This window comes from Lactuca sativa, chromosome 1 (genome assembly GCF_002870075.4).
Source record: "Lactuca sativa cultivar Salinas chromosome 1, Lsat_Salinas_v11, whole genome shotgun sequence".
Classification (NCBI taxonomy): Eukaryota; Viridiplantae; Streptophyta; class Magnoliopsida; order Asterales; family Asteraceae; genus Lactuca; species Lactuca sativa.
In genome coordinates, this window is record NC_056623.2 from 155,290,779 (window position 1) to 155,298,137 (window position 7,359).

At 38.9% G+C, this 7,359-nt stretch overlaps 1 non-coding gene across 1 annotated transcript; it reads left to right on the forward strand.

Moving 5' to 3' along the window:
• Window positions 1–370: 370 nt before the first annotated feature.
• On the forward strand, window positions 371–477 carry LOC111908900 (small nucleolar RNA R71). The gene has a single exon (XR_002856010.1). It is a non-coding gene; the product is annotated as a small nucleolar RNA R71 (small nucleolar RNA).
• Window positions 478–7,359: the final 6,882 nt, after the last annotated feature.

Genomic DNA, 7,359 nt, shown 5'->3' on the forward strand with positions numbered 1-7,359 from the left:
TCGAGTAACAAACTTGCACCTTCTTGTTTCCATTTTCATCCAAGTCGCGGTCTCTAGTAAGATGAGGCCCATTGCAGTTTTCACAACCCACCCGAATAGCATGGATCGTTTGATCCATTTTATCCATCCTCCTATCCATGGTTTTTAGCATAGCCATGACCGCGGACAAGTCTTCAGTAGCTGCATATGCGGCTCCCCTAGTAACATCATTTCTTGGGTTGTGGTATTCTCTAGAGTGCTTAGAGAATTCTTCAATCAATTCCTTGATCACCGGGGTGGCTTATTTGTGAGCGGGCCTTGCGAGTCAAGTAAATGCCTGGTTGTGACTTTGACTCCATCATAGAAGATGGAGACTTCTTGTTGGCTATTAAGGTCATGGTGTGGGCAACTTCTTATCAAACTCTTGTACCTCTCCCAAGCTTCATATAGCGACTCTCCAGCTTGTTGTTCAAAGTTAGCAATGGCCTTCTTCAACTTGGCTATCTTGGAAGGTGGTCAAAAGTTCTCAATGAATTCTTCTTTCATCTTGGCCCATGTGGTGACTGATCCGGGGGGAAGTGACTTGAGCCAGTGTTTTGCAGCACCTTTGAATGTCACTGGAAGCATGCCAAGTAGTTATGTCTCGCGAGGCACATTTGGAACATTAAAGTAATCAGCTACATCATTGACTTCATCCAAATGCTTGTAGGCATCTTCGTGGTCTTCTCCATAGAAAGGAATTTCCTTTAGCTGGGCGAGTATGTGCCACTTTAGCTCGAAAGTAGCCGTAGCAGGAATTGCGGGTTGCACAAGTCCCGGGTCGGTGTCATCGCGTATCCTCTTCTTCCACTCTCCCATGGGGATTTCATGAATGTTAGCCATGGTAAGAGCTAACTCATCGCCAGAATCGGAGTCATGCCCGTATGTAGGTTCTTCTTCCTCCTCGGTGTCGTATTCGGTGTCTTCCTTGATTGGGTCTTCACTTGCTAAAGATGCGCTGGATGCACCTGCTTTGCTGCTCTTTTTCTTCCCAAAAACAGTCTTCAAATTAGACAAAGGTGACTTCTTAGGTGTATTCGAGCTCTCCACGTCCTTTCCTCTGTTCCTTCTCAATGCGGATTCGGGATCTTCAAACGGGGGTATCAGCGGCGTGTTTGATCCTCTGGTCATGAAAATCCTGAAATAAAACAAGATAAAAACGTAAAAAGAACAAAAAAATGCAACTAAAAAAACGAAAATTAAATGTGAAATACGGCTCTACTCGCCGAGTAGGTGCGAATGCACTCGGCGAGTAACAGTGAAATTTGAAAAAAAAACTAAGCCTAATAATAAAACTAAAACAGATGCTAAGAACTAATTACTAACTACTAAACTGCAATAAATTAAATTTGTGCCAGTAAACTCACACAAACGATTGAAAAAATTAGGAATTAGATTAACTATTTAGAACTGTTCCCCGGCAACGGCGCCAAAAACTTGATGTGTGTCAAACGAGCTACTTTTAATCCTACTTTTAGTTAATAAATTAAGCACACAAAAGCAGTGAACCTGTCTTTTAGTGTTATAGTTGGATAAGTAGGGTGTCGAACTCAGGGAACGGAAATTAATCTAATAACTAATTTTAACTAAGCAAGTAATAAAAGTAAAAGGGTTTTTCTCTAGTTTTACAAGACTAGAAACTTAAACACAACACTTAAGCACTTAACTAACTAAACAATTAAAGAAAATCAAATTCACCAAGTTTAATAAAGGGTTTTTGTTTAGGTTCAACCAATTCACTCCTATGGTTATTTAAATGCTAGATCAATTATTATTAGTTACCAACTATAGTGGTTAGGTTCACGTTCATTACTCCTAACCCTTAGACAATTAATCAATTCAAGCAGTGGCCAATTGTTTAAACTAATTAATTCCCTAGTTCAATTATTTGGATTAAATAAGATTTGTAATTGGTTAATCTAGTTGGTGTTTCAATTAACCTCTTGTTTGTTGGTTTCTCAAACAAGCTCACACATTAATTTACCCATTCTCTAATTAATCCTAGTTTCATATTCATTAATCCTAGGCATATGATAAAGTGTTCACATAACATATGAGGTTAACAACTAAGAGATGTTCATGCAGCTTAATTGTCTTCCAATTAACAGAATATAGTTGTTATTAATGCATAAGGTTCTTTAACAAACTTAATTTAATAAAACCACCTAATAACAATCAATCAAAAAGTAATAATTAAACCATAGGAGTAACTTGCTCTTCCCCTACAGAAACAAAACGAATTTAGTTCATAGTGATAGCAAAAACAAACTCGAAAACAAATTCAACTAAGCTAAACATGCTTAATTCCTAAGGTTAAGTGGAATGATTAACCTAAATTGCCTTGATTCTTCAAAGGGTTGAAGGTTAGGGTTTCTCAGCTCTCCCAAGGGTTCTTCAATCGCAGGTGCAGCTCCCAAAATGCCAGAAGTCTCTCTAATTCGGATAAAGGTTCGATATTTATAGTTATCACAAAACAGGGGCTACTCAGCGGGTAGACTCGTGGACTCGCTGAGTACAGGTACAATCCTTATATTGCCAGAAGTCTTAGCTTATCTTCGGGAACCTTCGTGGGTACTCGCTGAGTAAGCTCGCAGACTCGCCGAGTAGGAGTGTGTCATTCCTTCATTCTTCAACCTTTGGTCTCTAATTGCTTCTCTTTGTTCCTTTCACTTGCAAGCATGCCTTTTGGACTGAAAACAAAATTTAAGCATTATTAAGTACCTTTTATCCACATTTTACACATAATTTGCTAAAAAATAATAAAAATGTATGCTAAATATAAGACTAATTATGCAGATATCAGGAACCTAGGAAAGCCTAGGAAATGATTCATTGGATTTTGTTGTGTTGTTTAGTGAGTTCTTGGGGTATTAGTTTGAGAAGTTGACTTGGAAGATTCGGGATGATTCATGAGGAAAGTATGGATAGGTATTGAAAGTAGAATCGGGGAGATTCTTATAGAATCTAGGAAGCCTGTGGGATGAGGATTCTTAGGTATGTTCTGATCTTTTTCATGTTATCTAGTTATATGGCATTGAACACTCAGGAAGGAGGATTCAGGTTTTGGTTCCGACTCAGGTGTAGGTGCTGACCCGGTTGTTGAGTGCATGTGGGAGTTCATCTCATCGGAGACTAAATTCGGTATTTCGGACTAGACTCTGTTGATCTGTGGTTCTGTCAAAGAAGCGATTTTGGAACTCTTGGATGGTCGTCTCGGGGGCTTTCGGGCCGATTTTTTAATAGGGCAGTTAAGGGCTCATTTGGAGCCCAATGCTTGTGGAGCACTAGAATCCTTTAGGAAAGAGGACCCTATTGGTAGTTCTTGTCATTTGAGATTGGAGGTGGGTTACGCACCATGTATTCAGGGAAGTCGATTACATGATTGGATTATCATGGGAGTTTCACGAGCCCTATGTGAGGAATTAACCAACATTATTGGGCGTGTCATGGATAGATTGACCGTCGAGTTCATGGGTTGGACCTTGGTTGTTTACATGTATGATGGATGGTCGGGGTAACCCAGGAGCAAGAAACTTATTTGGAGACCCAGTTGGGAGGAGCCGAATATTGCATTGTCGATTAGGGAGACCAGGATGCCATCAGGTGCAAATGTGGGTATGTTATCTTTTTCCTTTGTCTTGGTCTTTATCATAAATTTATTCTGCTTTGGTTCCGGTAAGTATTATCCCGGGTTAGTTCTCTCTATTTTGTGGGTTATATTAAATAGGATTGTTACATGCCATTCCGCATGTCGAGAGTCTTTAACGAATCATTACTGGGGATTTTAGCGGTCCAACAACCAGATATTTATCTATTGGATTAATAAGTGCAAGGTAAGTTTCCTCACTGGGTTTAGCAGGTCTAAAGAACCAATGCCGGCCCATGGTTATTTATGTTTAGCTTGCTAGTTGCCTGTGTGACTCTACATGTACGATATCTGATGCCAAGCGGGGCCCAATACCAGGCAAGACCTGATGAGTAATTTGTATGTTAGTTATTGGTACGTGTCTTTATGATTACCAGGTATGCCGGGCGAGGCCCGATGACTAGTATGTATGCTATTTATCTTTATTATTATGGCATGTGTTTGATGTATATATGTTTGTATGTTCATATGTATACCGGGAGGGGCTTGATGACTGACATATTTGTATACCGACTGGGGCTCGATTTCAGGCAGGGCCTAAGGCTGGGTGGGGCCCAGTATGTTGGAATAGTATCTAAGGCTGCAACTATATTAGGCAAGTATTTGACCCGGTTGTGCATAGTCCTTTCGCGTTGCCTTCACCATAGCAACTTGATAGGATGATTTATTAAGAGAGAGTAAATATTATTAATATATTATGAGAATAATATAAAGAATAATATATTGTTATTTGATCAATATAAGTCATAGAATTAATTGGAATTAATTTGGTGACTTAAAGAGGTTAATTAAATAAAGGGGTATAATCTGTCAATTGTTTGATAGTTAAGCTTTGGACTATAAATCCTTATAGATATATAGTGGACGGATTCTAGAAGCTAGGTTAGCTTCAAAATCGTCCATGACTTATCTAAGGAAAGGATTTGGATAGCCTTAAGAGAAGATTATCCAATTAGGGTTTAGACTGTAACCCTTAAGGAGTCTACAAGTATAAATAGACCCCATGGCTAAGGGAAATCGGCATCTCACCTAAAGTAAGAGAACCCTGGCCGATTTCCTCCCCTCTCCTCTCTCCTAAATCATCTTCCTTGCTATTGGTGTTTGTAAGCCATTAGAGGAGTGACATTTGTGACTCTAGAAGCTCCAAGACTACAAGATCAACAAGGAATTCAAAGGTATGGTTCTAGATCTGTTTCAATGTTGTTATTTAACCTAACTAGCCATTAGAAGTCTTGGATTCAAAGCATGTTTAATTAGAAAGCCTAGATCGAAGCATTAGGGTTTTGCATGCGCACATAGGAAAGTTCTTATGGCTAAAACCCATCAGTAGTATCAAAGACTAGCTTGGTTTTCTTTCAATTGTTGCTTGATTAACTGAAACAAACCTGCAAAATTCGATTTTTGTGTTTCTGATTCATGGACTCAGTGAGTTCCAAAGTGGACTCAGTGAGTAGGCCTGACTCGGCGAGTCCCTTTGTGCACTCGGCGAGTCCAGGCGTCAAGAATGGCCAGATTCGGGATTTTTTCATAATTATCTTATGAAAACTTACCTTAATCATAATAGATCAACCTAAATCCGATTTTTGATATATATGACTATTATCTTGATCTAGTTAAAGGTATTTATCAACTAATAAAATATTTAATTTCCTTATATGATAATTAATTAATTATTTTAATTATTTTGGTAATTATCTTTCAATGAAATGTTGAATAAAATCAAATATAGATAATTAGGATATTAATTGTTAATTGGAATTATTTGTTATTTGATCCTCCATGTTTTAAATGTTTAAAACTTACCCTCAAGTTTTGAAATTTATATTTGTGATTAAAAGTTTTAATTTAGACAACTTAAATTTCAAACCCTAGATTTTAAAAGGTTTAAAATACAACCCTATACTAATATGATATTACTAGAATAATATATATATATATATATATATATATATATGTATAACTAAATGCTAGTCTTACCATTAGTAGACCTCATTCACGAAGCCGATCTATAAGGTGGGTACAAGGTTGCGGCCTATAAAATGGCGCTTAATGGGTGTACACTCACACCCACCGCTTGCTTGATTGGTGGATGGTCGTTAGTCGAACAGGTAGGATAGGGCAACCTCATCCTCTCATTAAAAGTATAATAAGTAATACAAAGTAACTACATATTTTTTTTAAAATTTCCCAATCTTAGCTACTTTAGGAAAAGTGAATTGATGCAATCCCATGAAATTACACTTTGCACCCTTGCTAAGAAGTTAGTGGAGCGTGTGTGGTTTCCCGGCACACTAATTGGTTCTAAGCAAAGGTGGCAAAGGGTGATTCATTGTTTATCATAGTTCGATGGAGCGTGTGTGGTTTACCGGCACATCGAATAGGTGATTGTTATAATGAAGACACCATGTGAATTTGCATGGTAATTCACACCCGCTTTGTGATCCTCGATATCCCAGTCACAAACAAGATGGGCATATCGAGATTTAAACATTCCATTGAATAGTTTCAATGAATCTCATCCGAACCTAGGAATTCTCAATACACTTAGGACTAATAGTTTAAGTTTTTGTGATGGAGAATTAGTGAATCGTCATTCACTTACCTTCAATTTATTTGCATGTTAGATTACGGCATCCCTTTTCTAGTATGTAAATGTTATTGTTGGATCCTAGCCCTAATTTTTCTTATTGGGTGATAATTAGGGATTCTTGTTCTAATCTATCTTTGTCCTTTTCTTTTGTAGATGTCAAACGCAAACAACGCTGCTGCTAGTTCTTTTACGTTGATGAGCCTTTGCCAAAAGGTCACCTTCGATGGAACAAACTTTAGCAAATGGATAAGATACATTCGCACCATTGCTCGCTATGAGGATAAGGAGTGTGTCCTCGATGAGAAGCTCGAGAAGATCAACCCTGAAATCGCTACTCCGGCGAAATCACCGCTTTTGAGACTCATGAGCAAGATGCAACGAAGGTACATTGCATCATGATTGCCACTATGAACTCCAAATTCCAAAAGTCCTACGAGGACATGTACCCGTACGAGATGCACCAAGACTTATTGGAGAGATACCACCAAAACGCGAGACAAGAGCGTTATGAGATTTTCACTAACATGATTTCCGCTAAGATGGGTCATGGAGAATCTCTTACCGTGCACCTGCAAAAGATGCAAAGGTATGTCGACCGCCTTCGCAAGTTAAATGTTGACTTTGGGGAAGACTTGGCGATCGACATGGTGCTTCACTCTTTACCTCCGATGTACAACCAATTTAGGATGACCTACCACATGAACAAAGAAGAGGTCACCCTAAGCAAACTCCTAGGTCTCTTGAGGGTCGCTAAGAGCAACTTCAAAGACAAGTTTGTTGCACCTACTCCCAATCCGCCTGCTGCTCCTGTCTTGGCTATTGGTCAAGGAAAGGGAAAGAAGAGGAAGGCTTCATCGAAGAACTATCGCAAGGTCAAAGCCCGAGATGGTGCCTCTTCTAGTGGGACCAAAGTTGATCCCGCTAAGCCCTGTCCTAACCCGAAGGAGGCAGAGTGCCACCACTGCCACAAGATAGGACATTGGAAGAAAGCTGCCCAGAGTACCTGCAAGCAATCAAAGAAGGAAAGATCAAGCCATCTTTCCCAGGTATATACACAATTAAATCTAATGATTCTAATCATGCTATTTCTTGGATTCTTGATACC